The sequence below is a fragment of the Bactrocera latifrons genome, unplaced genomic scaffold (assembly GCF_001853355.1).
Source record: "Bactrocera latifrons isolate USDA-ARS-PBARC rearing strain unplaced genomic scaffold, ASM185335v1 scaffold_25, whole genome shotgun sequence".
Lineage (NCBI taxonomy): Eukaryota > Metazoa > Arthropoda > Insecta > Diptera > Tephritidae > Bactrocera > Bactrocera latifrons.
The window spans coordinates 662523-678121 of record NW_017536074.1 but is presented as its reverse complement, the minus strand read 5'-3'; positions in this window follow the sequence as shown (position 1 = coordinate 678121).

Below are 15599 nucleotides of genomic sequence, written 5' to 3'. Positions count from 1 at the left end.
GTTAACTGTAAAATTATGCAGTTGCTTGGCATAAAATAAAAATCCCTAGTTTGTGGCAATTAGTGGGGAGATATATTCAAGTGGTGACTATAAGACTTTTTTTTTTTGGTAGAAAACAAAGCAATTTGACGGATTGCTGAGTATCAATATTTTTCTTACTTAGCAACTATTAAGGTTTCTACTATCACAGAGTTCTTCTAGTCGGGCTTAATTTTCGACAACATCAAAGATAGCCATCTTCTACTTAAAGTTGGGGTCCCTACCTCAGCAAGCAATTATAAACAGTCTATTCAAGGCAGACGTTCTATAATGAATATTAAATATTCAATGTTTCAACTTTACTTCCACTGGGTGTCAGGTAACAAAGACATCGAGGGCAACGTAATAGTGGACGAGATTGCCAAGAATGGTGTACGGCTAATACCCGCAAACGTGGCCAACATTCGGAAACCCAGACTTTGTCTTTACGGCGATCTGGACAGAAGTATATTGAAGAAAATCAAGAACCCATTGAAACGAGCTAACTGGGAGCAAATCTTGTGCAAAGCGGTAGATCGAAAGTACACAAAATTACCATTCACACTTGATAGAAGAGACTACAAGCCCAAGATCGGAACACCAACTGGTCACTGTCTGGTGGCGACACACGCCCGCATAATGGGGTTGGCAGATTAATAAGACTGTAATGTCTAGAGCAAGGTGCCATGGAAGTAGTGGAGCGTTTATTGTGTACTGGTCCCGGATTGACAAGACTACGCTATAAGCATCTGGGATCCAAAAGAATATCGATAATGAGGCCACAGAGTCTGTTGAAGTCAGAAACATTAAATTTTACTGAAGAAAGGGCAGAAAGAAGCTGCACCCCGGCTTTTTTTTAAATTGAAAGTGGGCGTGGCGTCGCCCACTTATGGACCAAAAATCATATCCCTGGAAGTACTCGACCGATATCAATGAAATTCGGTATCACAACCACGCCTTCTTCCAATATAACGCTATTTTGAATTCCATCTGATGCCTTCTCTGTATAACATATACGTACACTAGGAACCAATGATGATAGCGGAGTAAAACTTTACACAAATACGGTATTTGAGCTGAGGTATCCCTTGTGGAAATATTGTCGTGATCTGACTATAACTTTTCAAGGTCCCTGATATCGAACACGAAGAACTCAGTGCCTAACCTAACCTAACCTAATTTTTCACCGAAAATATCGGTAAATCAATGCAGTTAAAATAAATGAAAATACAATTCAATACTCAAAGTACATAAATTGATCTAATCTAATTAATTTTACAGCAAAATAAAAAAATATGTAAATGACGGATAATGAAATCTCGATTATCACTTTATCATGCGAGAGTATAAAATTTTCGGTGACACCCGAACTTAGCCCTTCCTTACTTCTTAAGATATCGTTTTGAAATTTTGCAAATGTCAATTTCTACAGACATCGGACCACTATAACATATAGCTGCCATACAAACTGAACGATCGGAATCACTTTCGCATTTGACGTGGTATCTTCACGAAATTTGACATGGATTACTCCGAAAAAATTGTTCAGATCGAATAACTATAGCATAAAGCTCCCGTATAAACTGAACCCATGAACCTGTGAAGGGTATATTAGCTTCGGTGCAGCCGAAGTTAACTTTTTTTCTTCTTTGTATATAATTTACTTTCACACACAAGCAGAAAGTTATTAAAATGGGTCAACTTTATTCTTCGTTAAGGTTGGGTGAGGTTCGATGGCTGATCCAGAGCCTCCACCTGGACTACTACTTGCAGTACCGTGGGAATCCAAAACAGAACTCCTCTATTAAATTTTAAAAGTTAGAAAAGCTCCTTGTGACCAATACAAATTTGCCCACACGCCTAATTTCCATTCATACCAGCTCAGTGAATATTGATGAGTTCAAAAGTATGTAAGTCTTGATCTCGCAACGCCGGACAATGAAATAAGGAAGTGTTGATATGATTCCACCTCGTATTTCTCCATAAAGCTTCTACAGCTGGCGTCCGGTAAAATTATCAACCTTACAGCATGAACGCCGATAGGGCCGCTTAGCCTATTATATCCCCACAATTAGGGAAAAATAGCCTTACTGAGAGCAGAGAACTCACTAACCACAGGACAATAATAAATAAAAATAAAAAAAACACGAAATAATTTAAAATAATACTTCGAGCTCGCTATCAAATTGGATTCAAATAAGTAACAGTAACATCGAAAAACAAAAATCTCATATCGGAATGATTACGTTTTCGTGATTTTGAATCCGAATTGCAGTAATATGAAACAATATTTTTATGTTTAGCGCATTGGACAAATAGTCACGACATCAGAGTTAGAGGTTGTAAACTAATTATCTAACGTGGATTGTTCGTTAGATATTTAGGATCTGTTCTTAGAATAAAAACCCTTCTTAAGAAATTTTAAATGTAATGGCAATTGTTCCCAAGTCTGTGTTAGTTTTAAAGAGCCAAATAGAAATAGTGATTTTAGTAGCAGTGCGCGCAGCAGGTATTTTGTTACAAAATTGAGTGATCTCTCAACTACTTTACATGATATCATGTCGTATGCAAGTTCAAAATTCATGTACTGTAAGCAATTAATGATTAATGATGCACTAGAAGGTTTATAAGTAATGTATTGGAATGACTCGACCTAAGTCAATAGTAAGCTCATTACACTCCAGGGGGAATTTAATTAAAGCACTAGTGAAAATTTTCTTTGGATCCTGATTTTCAGCAATTCTTTTGCTTTGGAAAATAACCCACAAAAGCAGAGTATGTTTGTAACTCTTGTTAGTGGTACTGCTTTGATTGGCACTGTGGTCAACCTTTTGATAGCCATTAAACATGGCCTTAAAAGTATGCAATGTAACTAACAGCGTGAACTGTCAATGCAGTCATTTGAATAAAAAAATTTGCTCAAACACAACCTTGAAGAAAGTGAAAACTGTGCTATTACTATAGCTAAACAACAAAAAAATGCTGTCATGGCGTTATACGTTAAAAATAATTTTTATTATAAGTTGACTGTAATAATGACGCAATATTTATGTAAAAGGGTGATCCACATCGAGGTTCCTTACTCTTTCAAAGAAAAAGCACAGAAATTTCGAATATGTGGAGAATGTTGGCATTTTTTTCATTTGAAGATTATCTCTTTCAAACTAAAAAAATTTCAATTGTTGCAGAACGTGGATTTTCGAAACGAATTTGAACAAAACTAAACGTTGTTCAGGCGGAAGTTTTTTTGTGATGAAATGCCAAACAGTACTGAAAAAAATAACATGACAGCTTGACTCGACTGACGCGTGAACAGTCAAAGAGAAAGACTATTGGAAAAAGTACGTCTACTTAGATCACCCGTTATAGTGTGCCATATTTTTCTAATATCAAGTATATATTTTAGCTTTTTAAAACAGGTGTTACAAAAAAAATATAATTCTGGAGGAGGTGTTGTTCTTTGAAATGTTATGTATATTGCAAAGAATGCTTTTCGGCCACAACCGGGGGTTTTGACGCGAGCACCCGTCTTTGAAACTATGAATGTATATATATTTAGAAGCAAAATTCTAACTTATCATTGATTTCACTGGTATTGGGAAACTTTTCCACCAGACCTTATCAATTTTCGAAATAATTGAATTCTTAGGAAATATACTATATGTCAAAGTGATTACACCAAATATCCTCTCTCTCTCTCTCATTTTATGTCAATCAGTCATTTTAGGTTTTTTTTCTAACTTGTTCAAAGTTCACTTAAATTGATTCGCTAATTAGGATAACGTAAGAAAGCATCAAAATAGCTTCTCACTGTTGTAAACCCGGCTATACTTGCGAAAGCGCCAACACACCAATGATAAAAAGTTTGAATTTGAAAACAAATTTTGCGTACTTATTTAAAACTGTTTGAAAATTACAATATTTCAGTTCACATACTAGTTTTATATACTACTTATTGAACTACCTTCTGTCATTTTTTTTTTTTTTAATTAATGAATGAAATGCAAATGCTTTTAAGGAAGTTTGTCTTTGAGAATGAATTCGATCCACATCTGAACAAAGCTTTAAGATTCCGAGAATTTAACTGTTATAACTGCGAAATTGACAGATTTTAATATCCAGAAATTAATAATTTAATAAGGTTTGGGAAAAATTTCCGAGTATTCTGTTTCAAAATATCGAATACTATACATTCTATGTTCTATTGTGCTCAAATTGAAAGGAGGTGAATTTTTTTTTTCTGTAAGTTGGCGGTACTGTTAGTGACATCTTTGCTAAAATTTTATTAGTATTTGAGATACTCGTTTGGTGAGGCTCTAAAAGTGAATCCGTCTATTTTTTCTATGTCTGTATTCATTGAACAAGGAAGTGCGATAATGCCCCATCTCATACTGAAGTGGTTATTCGTGATCATTTCGCCACATTTTCAACTAATATCGTGCCGAAACCACCGCATTTGCCTGATTTACCTTCGTGCATATTCTGGCTATTCAGCAAATTCACATTACCACTCCGAGAACACCGTTTTGAATCAGTTGAGGATATAAAAGCCTAATCGAAGGAGGTTAATTTAATCTCCCTCTAACATGTTTTTCTGCAAGAAATGAGCAATGAATTTTTTCATTGACTTAAAGCCTTGGCATCGGACATTAAACATTTACAAGATCTCAATGCTTTGAAGGTCATAACTCATGCAGTTCTAGAATACATGACTGAAGAAAATTTGTATCAAGATAACAATGCTTTACTGCTTTCAACTAAGAAGATGAAGATGTATCCTTATTGGCAGCTATTAGCATGACAGGTATACAAAGTCTACCTAGTTCAACGATATGGTTTTGCAAGTAGATCTTACTTTAGATTATTAAAGAAGAACATGAAGGGATCGTTGAGACTGCCTGCAAGCTGAAATAATTCTTAGTTGTATTATATAAAAAAAGTAAGTTCAAGGATTTTGCCGTTATCAAAGCATTTCGTGAAAAGCTTAGCACATGAAAATTACCCGCCTTGCTTCAGTACGCGCTAATCGATCTACTCAGTTCAATTTTTATGAACCTTTGCAATAAATTTTTGTACTATTGGCAACTGTGCCAACTATATATAAATAGCAAAACTTATTCCTTGGACTTAAATACAACATTCCAGAAAATTTAGCTAACAGATTGTTTGCCACTTCCAAGTCTTCACACACAAACATATATCCATTTATATACATGCACATGTATATAAGTAAAATAAGTCTTAAGTCTTCTCAGATGCTTTTTGGCTATTTCATCGAATATTGCCTCGCATCACGAGTAAATAAGAGAAACAAAAATAGTAAATAAAAAATGGCTTAAATTAAATTGAAAATAATTACTTAAATACCGGAAAGTATATACCAAACGTAGACACAATCTTCTTTGCTCACAAAACCAACCATGTGGCCATTAACCTCAGCACTACCCACCTGGACACACCGTTATTATGTATTGTATGTACGTTTTAGAGCGCGTCCACATGTCACTGCAGCACATGAGGCACACGACTTTAGTTCTTCGCTTTTATTTTGCTCACAAACAAGCAATTTCATGTTTCTTCATTTATTGTCACCCGCCATTTGTTGGCGCTTGGCAGTTGCCTCGCACATTAACATAATCAGATTTTTGGATTGAGTTCAAATCATTGCTAATGCCTCTTGTGGCCATTTATACACACCCACATGCCACATAACATACTAATAACAACAACAGCAGCAACTTGCGTTCCCCTATAATTTGTTTGCCACACAAGGCACACATTTTTGCTGCCAACGCTGATGCGGCATTTTGCCATTTTGGCAGGTATTCTGCTTACCAGACGCAATTCTAATCCTGTCGTGTCGACAATTTATTTGAAATTGCAAAAAATATGGAAATTTAAATTAATAAAAAGCTATGAGCGACTCGAGTACTATGAAAACGGTTTGCACTCTTGCAAAATAAATACAATTACCGTTATTTGATTTTAGTTTACCGTTATATTATACGAAGATAATTTCATTTAAACATTGCTGTAGAACATTATTAAGTGATTTTCTTTTTATTTTTTCTCTTTAATATATATTGTTTAATTCACTATATACAATTGTATGCAACTTTCACTTCAACATTTATTGGTTTGCAAATACAATTTTTATAGAACTTTAATTGCTTCACTCGAAATCTCCATGTGACACATTCCAACTTGCTTTAACTGCCTTAAAGGCTTTAGTTTTGGCTTTGATTTCAATTTGAACTGCAAAGTATGCGCGACAGCACTTGCCACAACACTAACATGGCCACGCTTCCGAGTTAACTGACTTGGAACGTGGCAACGCTCGGCTACGAGCATCACATGGCAGCGTTTTCCGTTAAACGAAGCGCCCAAAACTCACCACAAACGAGCGTACAAGCGAGCGAGCAGCCGAGTGTTAATGGCCTGAGCAAATACTTGTGAGCAAACGACAGCATACGAGCTACCTTTCACCAACTGTGGTGTGTTTGTGCTCCCCTGCGCTGGTTAAACTCTCACAATGTTTTGCGGCAGTTCTCCGCTTAAAGAAAGGGGCAGCGTGATAAGTTGAACGCACTTATTATGCGGACGCCTTTGCGTATGAGTGACATTGTACCAGCTTTGGTGACTATCTACTCCAATACCACCCCTCAAATAGCGGCAAGCATAAATGTCAACACACTGAACTGTAGTCGCTTGTTACGTTGCGCTTAATTGTGGTATCCCTTTTCAGCCCCGCGAGGTACGGCCTTTGCGACTTCACGTGCGGCTGCATTTAAGCCGAGTTTAACAACTTTATTCTATGAATTTTATCGCTTGACCCGCAATGTTTTTCGTTTCTGCATATCTAAATTTCTTCACAGCCGCTCTTCGGACTGCAAATGCGCAAACAAATTTCAACACAAAATTGTCAGAAGTGTGACTTGACGTGCCCTCGCAGCACACACGTTCCAGTTGATGTTTGTTTTTGTTACAGCTGTGCTGTTGCTTTACTTCTTTTTTGTTGTATTTACGTCCATTTCGTGTGCGCCTCGTCTGCGTCTACCCGTCTGCTGTCCTCTTCAGCAAAGTGCCTCCTCTTATGTCGCATGCAATTTTGTTGCCGTTTTACTTTTTATGTCTGTGTTTCGCGCGTCTGTTTCATCGGTCACGTGACCCTCGTCCACGCGATTTCCTACAACTGATTAAACTGTCAAAAGCACAGATTGGCTACAGACAGGTAACGTGCTCATAAAAAATACAAAAAATAAGAAAAATGATGTAGTGGTCCGAAGTAAATGTACTTGTCTGGTGGTGAAAGTGGGACGCCAAGCGAATACATACGAAGTTTAGGGAATAAACAAGCGTACATAAATTTTCGTTTATTCATAGGAAGAGTCAAGCCAGTCAAAAATCATTGGACATCGTAATTAACTGGCAAAGTTTACTGATGACTCACAAATAATCGTGACATAACGGAGAGGAAAAATACATCTGTCCGAAGTGCAAATTGACGTCCGTTAGAAATTAACAAGCATTTCAAATCAAAATAGTGCTCAAACGATATTGTCAAGTCCGGTGGTATTTTAATAAAACAAAAAGAAAAAATTATACTTCGGTTGCTGCTAAGCTATAATACCCTTCAAAGGTGTATTTGTATGGCATAAAAAGGTATAACAATATCTCTATTGTGATTTTGATCGATCAGTTGAAAAAACAGCTATAATCTACAGTGGTCCGTTCCAAATAATATTTTCAGAGAATATAGCGACATCTGAAATAATAGCCTATGCACAATTTCTTGAAGATTTGTGCAAAAAAGTTTTTATATAAGAGTTTGAATTTGATCGGTCATATTGTATGGATGTTATAGTTAGTTGATCAACATCATCGGCATACGCCAGCAGCTGTACCTTCTCTATTTAGACCTGTAGCTCGAACTATTTTCTCCAGAAGCAGGTTGAAGAAATCGTACGATAAGCAATCGCCTAGTCTGAAACCTCGTTTGGTATCGAACGGCTCGGAGAAGTCCTTCCCGATTCTATGTTGGATTTTGAGACTGACGTTGTTGTTGGTGTTGATGCTGTGTTGACCATAGGGAGTCCCTTAAGCGGTTTCTACGCCGGTAAAGGAGAAGAACATGTTGCTTCATAGTATAATGAGTTTGTTCACCTAACGGCTGTGTAGGTCACCTAAAACTGAAGGAGATAGGTATTGAGTTATGTATATATAAATAATAAGGACGATGAAACGACTTGAATTCCAAGTTCACTGTCTGTCTGTCCGTACGTCCGTGCAAGGTGTAACTTAAGTAAAAATTGATACAACCTGATGAAAATTGGTACACATGTTTCCCAGGATAAAAGTAAAGTGGAGTTCGTAGATAGGCGTATTCGGACCATTGTCTACAAAATGCCGTTAATTGAAAACGTATAAAGTGCCATAACTAACCACTAAATTAGAGATAGACATTTGCCTGTTATTTGATACAGAGGCTTGCAACACCAAGGGCCCCTGTGCGCTAAAAATTGTGAAAAACTGACCATGGGTTTAATTTACATATCTCACAGTTAAAGCCAAAATAACCAAATTGGCTCGAGATAAATCCTATAAAAACCCTTCCCGACAGGGTGAAAATAAATAATGAAATCTGACCCCAACCCCGCTCACTTCCCATATAACGGTACTGTTAAAAACTAGTAAAAATGCGAAAAATCAATTACCAAATACGTCAGAGATATTAGTACCGAATATGTAGAACCCAGTATCTACAGCTGCCTTTTGACCGAAAATATCGCGCAATTGAACTGATGAAGGTTTATCAAAAACACAAGCCTGCGATTAGTACAAGCCTTAAAGGACGATCGAGACCTTCCACAATTAAAAAAAAATTATGAAAGTATTAAAACATTGAAGGATATGGTGCTTGAAAATCGTCAGGTAAGTATTGGAGAGCTCGGCATCTGTCGCTTTTGGTGTAAGTATGAAACTCGTCAACTCATGGATTCTACACCATGATAATACACCATCGCATCGAGCCACAATTGTGACCTTACTGAAATCAACATTATTCTTCGTTCGATCCCACCCACGTGTTATGCTATGTAAAAGGCACCGGCAAATAAATATTTCTGTCTTATTATTTCATATGACGTATGTCGTTTTGATCACAGATGCAGTTTTTTTCACCAAAAAAGCTACAGCTCGTATATTGTTTTGTAGAGACAAGAGACCTCACCAATGAAGGTTAATATTATTAATTATACAGCACACAAGTACACATGTAAATCTTGACCTTTCTGAGGAAAAATGACTGGTTAGGCAAATACCATTAGCTATGTCATGGCTTTTTTCGGCTGCAATCGAAACTATTATATAAATTTAAACAGTTACAATGCGTGTAGACACTGTCGCTTGAGCAATAGTAGATATTTAAAGCCAGTATCATAAATCATTCCTGAAACCGAAACTGTCAAAAGTTGTGTAGATTTGGTCACGTTAAATATGTCGTTTTACGCAAAACCCCAAACTCAACCCCCAACCACCTTCGCGCCTTTCACAGCTACTTGGGTGGGTATGTGTATGGAAATCAGTAGGTAAGGCATCAAGGGAATGGCATTTTCGGCACCCGTTGGGTAACGTTCTGTCGAAGCGACGCCCGGCGCCTGGTGGCCTCCGCAAGGACTTGTCGGGTCACTGTTGGCGGCAACCGTCGCAGAGCAAATGAATAATGATGAAATTATTATCAACAAACAATCGCACAGTGTTGCTGTTGTTGTGACAGCTTTCCTTTAGTTAACGACAGCACTGTCGTAGTTTATTATTTTTGAAGCCGATGTCGCAAGGGTAAAAACGAGTGTTTTTGCTTTTATTGTCGTGTAACCGTTGTCCGTTGCTTGTTCGTTTGCGGATTTACTCCACATCCACTACATCCGTACTTCCACACTCCTGCTCGCACACTGCCGGTCAAACATACAGATGTCAACTTAAATCTCATTCCTTGAACTTATTTCTGTCTTCGCTGCACCGGTCCGATACTGCGACGAGGAAATATGAAATCCCGTTTAAAAGAAAAGCTCAAAAATTGCCATGCATATTCATTGCTGTAATGGCTTGGAAAACGGTGGCAACAACAATTAAAGATGTCAATAAAGCAGACAATGAAAACGGTTTATGCTTTGTATAATTTTTCGCATTGCGAAAATGCGTATGGGACTCGCGAAGCGGGCGCAATGAGCTTTCGTCGATAATTGCTGGGCTTCGTAATGAAATTTTGATGTCTGCTTGTTGAGGCCAATAACTGTTATTTATGGATATGTAAAGCAGGGGTGTATTAAAGAAGAAAATAAATGTAAACAATATAATTGATTTGGTTGTTAAGCCTTTGACACAAAAACTCGAAAGAACTGTAGGATGCAACGGGAAAGAAAAACTAATCCATTGGAGAAATAATGTCAAAGAAGCTTATGTTATGATATATGGCTCTCGGTGCAACTAACAGACCCCGACACCCACAGTAAAATTATGTCCTCCAAGTCGTGGAAAATGGGAATACAATCGAAGTTCTAACTGAAACTTCCGAACCCAACTTTAGATTTGGTGTGCATGGTACATATTCAATTTAAATAATATTTTCGACAATATGTTTGCTATAGAACTAGGCCCACATATGCGGTATGTGGAGGCTTGAATAGGTTTTTTCCGATTGGAACAAATTTTGATCATAATGCTGCCTACTTTAAGCGGCCTATTCTGGCAAAGTTTTATTCCAACACCTTCGTTGGTGCTTGATTTGCATGAATTAAAAATTGTGCTATATGGATAAAAGGCGTAGTTTTTGTACGATTTCACCCAGTCGCAAACTCTTCTCGTCATTCTAATCATTTATATATATACAGATATATATATATATTACTCTATAACTATCTCGATCAAAATAAGCTGATACAAACAACTGTTAGGTGAAACAAAACCGTCATTCTCTGAAGCGATATTTTGCACGAGTTTAACCAGACAAACTTTAACTTTGACCAAACCGAAGCTATGTTACCCATTATCGGTGCAGTATAGTATAAAGGATGTATAGGATTGAGCAATACCAAAGGCTCAGTCACGATCCGGAAAGACTTCTCCGAGCCGTTCGATACCAAACGAGGTTTCGTACAAGAAGACTCATTATCGTGTGGCGTCATCAATCTATTTCTGGAGAAAATAATACGAGCTACAGAGCTAAATAGAGAATGTACAAGCTTCTATAAGGAACTGTCTCCTCTCATTACACAAACAGTCTTCACAATAGCACCTTGGCCCAAGTCATTATTGACAATGAAGACATCGAAATCGTAAATAGTTTCGTCTATCTATTCTATAACGGCATTAACTGTGGGTCGATCGCAGCGGTACTTTCCTGTCTCACGGTGAAAAGGGCCTGTTCACTGACCTTATTTATGTAAGTTCATTCCTGTGAAAATGCGTTTTGGGTATAATCATGCAAATGTCGGGGACTGCCCATAAATGACGACGGAATGCTCAGCATGTAATCCAAATCATTCGGGTTGACATTGCTGTCATTTGCAAGTTTCTTTCAAGAGCACGAGCACGCATTTTGCTCTGATTCTACACTACAAAATTAACAGGACTTTTTGAATCCAGCGACCCCTGGTGGCGCTATCTATATGTCGACTGATACGTTGGAATCTATCTTTATTAGTTGTCCATTGGGAATTTCATTGATTGGAAGTGAAGTTATTGCTATAGTTATTGTTATAGTGCGTGTGTTAAGGAAGTGTTATCGGTGCGAAAATGAGCTTTGAACAAATAGCCAACATTAAATTTAGTTAAAATGGGTAAAACTTTCACCGAAATCTTTCAATTGATGACACAAGTTCATGGCGGTGATTGCCTACAACGTAGGAAAGTGCACGAGTGGTTTCAACGTTTTCAAAGTGATCGTGAGGACATATATGACGATCAACATATGGGCCAATCAAAATCCGTGATCGCCGGAAGTTCCATCGAAACTGCGCGTAAATTCATGAAAAATCAGCATTCAATTCATGGAAATGGAAATGAACATCTCCCAAACATCGATTTTTCGCATTTTGACCACACATTTGGGCCTATGAAAAGTGTGTGCACGGTTTGTTCCGGACAAATTGACTGACGACCAAAAATTATTATCCCGGAACGAAACGCCAGAGTGTTGAATGGAAGGCACCGGACTAGCCGAAAGTGAAAAGTGAAGACAATACTGATTTGTTTTTATGATTCCAAGGATATTGTCCACAAAGAATTAGTTCCACTAAACCAAAACGGTAATGCGGTATTCTACCTTGGAGTTAACCACCATTAACCACTCCTCGTATTCATCTGATACTCCAGATCCACCAGTTTCAGTCAAAAGAAAACTTCGATGATTGGTTTAATTCTTGAATAGCATCAGAAGATCAACAATTTGACCGTAATGGTATTCGAACTTTATCAAAAATATGTTAAGAAGTTGTTAATAGCGATGGGCAAAGCTTCGGCAAATTAATATTTAAGCATTTCCTTGCAATAAAATTGCATTCCCATTAAACAGCAAGAACTTAGTTGCGCATCTAACACTATTGTGGTCCGATCTCGAAGGTTGTAACTTGAGCAATAACCCGTGCTGAATTTAATGAATATAAATCGATATGTTTATATAGTAGCTATTCCTATAGTGATCCAATAATGCTGCTTCCGATAGATGAGCACCTGTTTCAAAAGAAAAGCTCATTTCCAAAACTTCAAATCGCTATCTCAAAAACTAAGGTACCGGCTTTATACAGATGGACCGAAATACATACATTCTTAAATCGATTTTCATCGAGTACTGCTTAGCAGGCCTTAAATTAACTGCTAATGTGAGATTTGTCTAACTAGCTCGACTTCAAGAGCTGAATAAGAATTGGTAATCAAAGTAACGAACTTGCTCTCCAGAAGCTATGGATTTAACTCCAGTATCTGAGAGATCAGACATGTTTTAAATAAAATTGGATCCAATGGATAGAAAATTCAATGTTCTAAGGTGTTCATAAATATAAAATATAATATGATATTAAATATGATGGCACTTCTCTGCCTCTTTGTCATCAAAATGGCTGGATTTCCGTTATTTTACTGTGGTTTAATAATGGTATTCTAGACCTTAGATGATCTTGGTGAGCACTGGTTAAATAAGTAATCCTAATTAAATTATATGCGATCTGTGAACTCTCTGCCTTCTGTGAGATTCGTAGCTTTCTCTAATTAAAAGATCATGTTTTAGCCATGCCCCATAAAAGTCTTATTGTCGCAGTTGCTTGGATATTGAACAATCTCAAAATTTCTTATTTCGTTGTCATGCCTGTTACTCAAAGGTACTGTCCCTCAGTACAAAGCAATTTAGTAACAGCGGGTTTTGGGTTAACCTCTTTAGTATTTCATCGAAAGTAGAAGCAATTCTATGAAATTTCTGCTTTTACTTTCTTTCATTTCATTAAACTGTGAGCATATGAAAATATTTTCCATGAATCGATGCTAATTACCTTCTACAGCGCTACGAGTTCCAAACCAATTAGATAACGGTTAAATGTAAAATCCAACTTTTAAATTATTCATTGCAATGGAAAGGAATTCTAGGAAATGGCGAACACAACCAGCGCAAATTGTAGCAAAGGAAATTCGAAGAAATATGCGGGAACAACGTATGAAATCTCGAACGAGGGCAACGGTATAATCCGATGAGTTTTTGAATAAACTTAAATAGGAAGTTCGTATCAATCACAGTTGATGATACAAATTAGTGCTTTACGAGGTGGCTTAGTGTTTAACGCGAATCTCATTCTGAAATTTTATAAACTAATTAATTTTGATTCGTCGGAAAAGCTTGTGACTAAAGTCGGTATATATCCGTAACTTGCTTAATTCGGTATATGACCAATATCAATCAGAAATTAATTATAATAATTTTGTATAAAAATTACAAATTTATCACGCACAGCTTCTTTAAAATATCTTCTTGAACGCCATCAAGTTATACGAAGTATCTTAATTAATTAATTGAATATGTTTTGCCGAAGTTTGAATCGCTTAGTTTCCAAATTATATAGATTAATTTCGTTAATGCGATCTTCTAGCCTAATATATATCCAATATTGTAATTTTAGTTCTAGTTAGAATTAAAACATATAAGAACTCCAGTTACAATAAGAGATTAAAAATTCGATGATGTAATGTTTTTTGCGTAATGAGTAATCGGTCCATATCGTCACACGTGGATTTCTAGGCATTTTTTTTTTTTTTTTTTTTTTTTTTTTTTTTTTTTTTTTTTTTTTTTTTTTTTTTTTTTTTTTTTTTTTTTTTTTTTTTTTTTTTTGGCGTTTCGTTCCACTGCACACTAAAATTATTACTGGGACTATTAGATAATTCTATCGAATTCGCTTAGCAGTTACACAATGCTCAAGTGCCAATAGTGCCAATAAGACAAAGAACCGCTCCAAGTAATGAAAATGTTACTGTCGTTCTGGCGAGTATCGCCGAAAACCGCAATTTGTCGATTCCAAGCCGTTCTCAAAAATTGGGACTGTCCACCACAACCTGGAGGATTTTAATATGGGATTTGAGCTTGCATCCCTGTAAATCCCTGTTTCTGTCAATGGAGAGCGGTTTAGATCGATAGTAATCAAATTTTCATCTAAATCAATATCGTTTTTTAAAAGTGCCTTAACAAACTTCCCTCGTAAAAATCTACAATTCGACGAAGTTCGATGACGTTGTCTCTACATTTTATGAATCGCGCGAAAGGAAGACGACTAGTTAATTGACTGCAATTGACACAATTTCATGCCACAATATTCTTATTCGCTCCAGCCAATATGTAACTTCGCCCCCGCTCGTCCACGCCCACTTGTTAAGAGCGCTACGCTGACGTGGCATTGCAAGCCGCTGAATAAATAATCATTGCATTGTTTTCTTCGCCGTTCCTTTGTATACAAATATACATATATGCATACAATTACAACGAAATGCATGTCTGTACCGTGTGGATGCCTTGGAGCAGGGGGGAGGGGGGACGGGGGTGAAAAAAGAACGGCTTATATGCTGAAGGCGGTATATTGTTTTAGACATCATAAATACTTCCCGCTGCCGCTTCTACAATGGGGATTATTAGCCACAATTTCATTATTTATGAGGATTCTCGCAAATTTCGCAAGCCAACCAGTTAATCATGGGTTGCAACCGGAATTGATTTACATGGCCAATATAACGGTTACTTGTGTATTTGTGTGTTAGTGTAAGTATGTTTGCTTTTGTATTTGTCATTTGAGTTGCATTTAATCGAATTGGGTCAACTGCTTGCATATGTGAACAGGTCATTAAACTGGCAACACACAATGATACTAAGACCCACTATACACACACACACACACATGCAAACTAAAATATACATATGCTAATGCATTTGCTAATGCTCAATTAATGAACCAGGTGAACCAAATAAACTTAAATGCCGATTGATGTATGCGCGCGCGAATAAAAAATTTAGCAATTCAGAATAATAAATAGAACATTTCAGCCTCATTGTT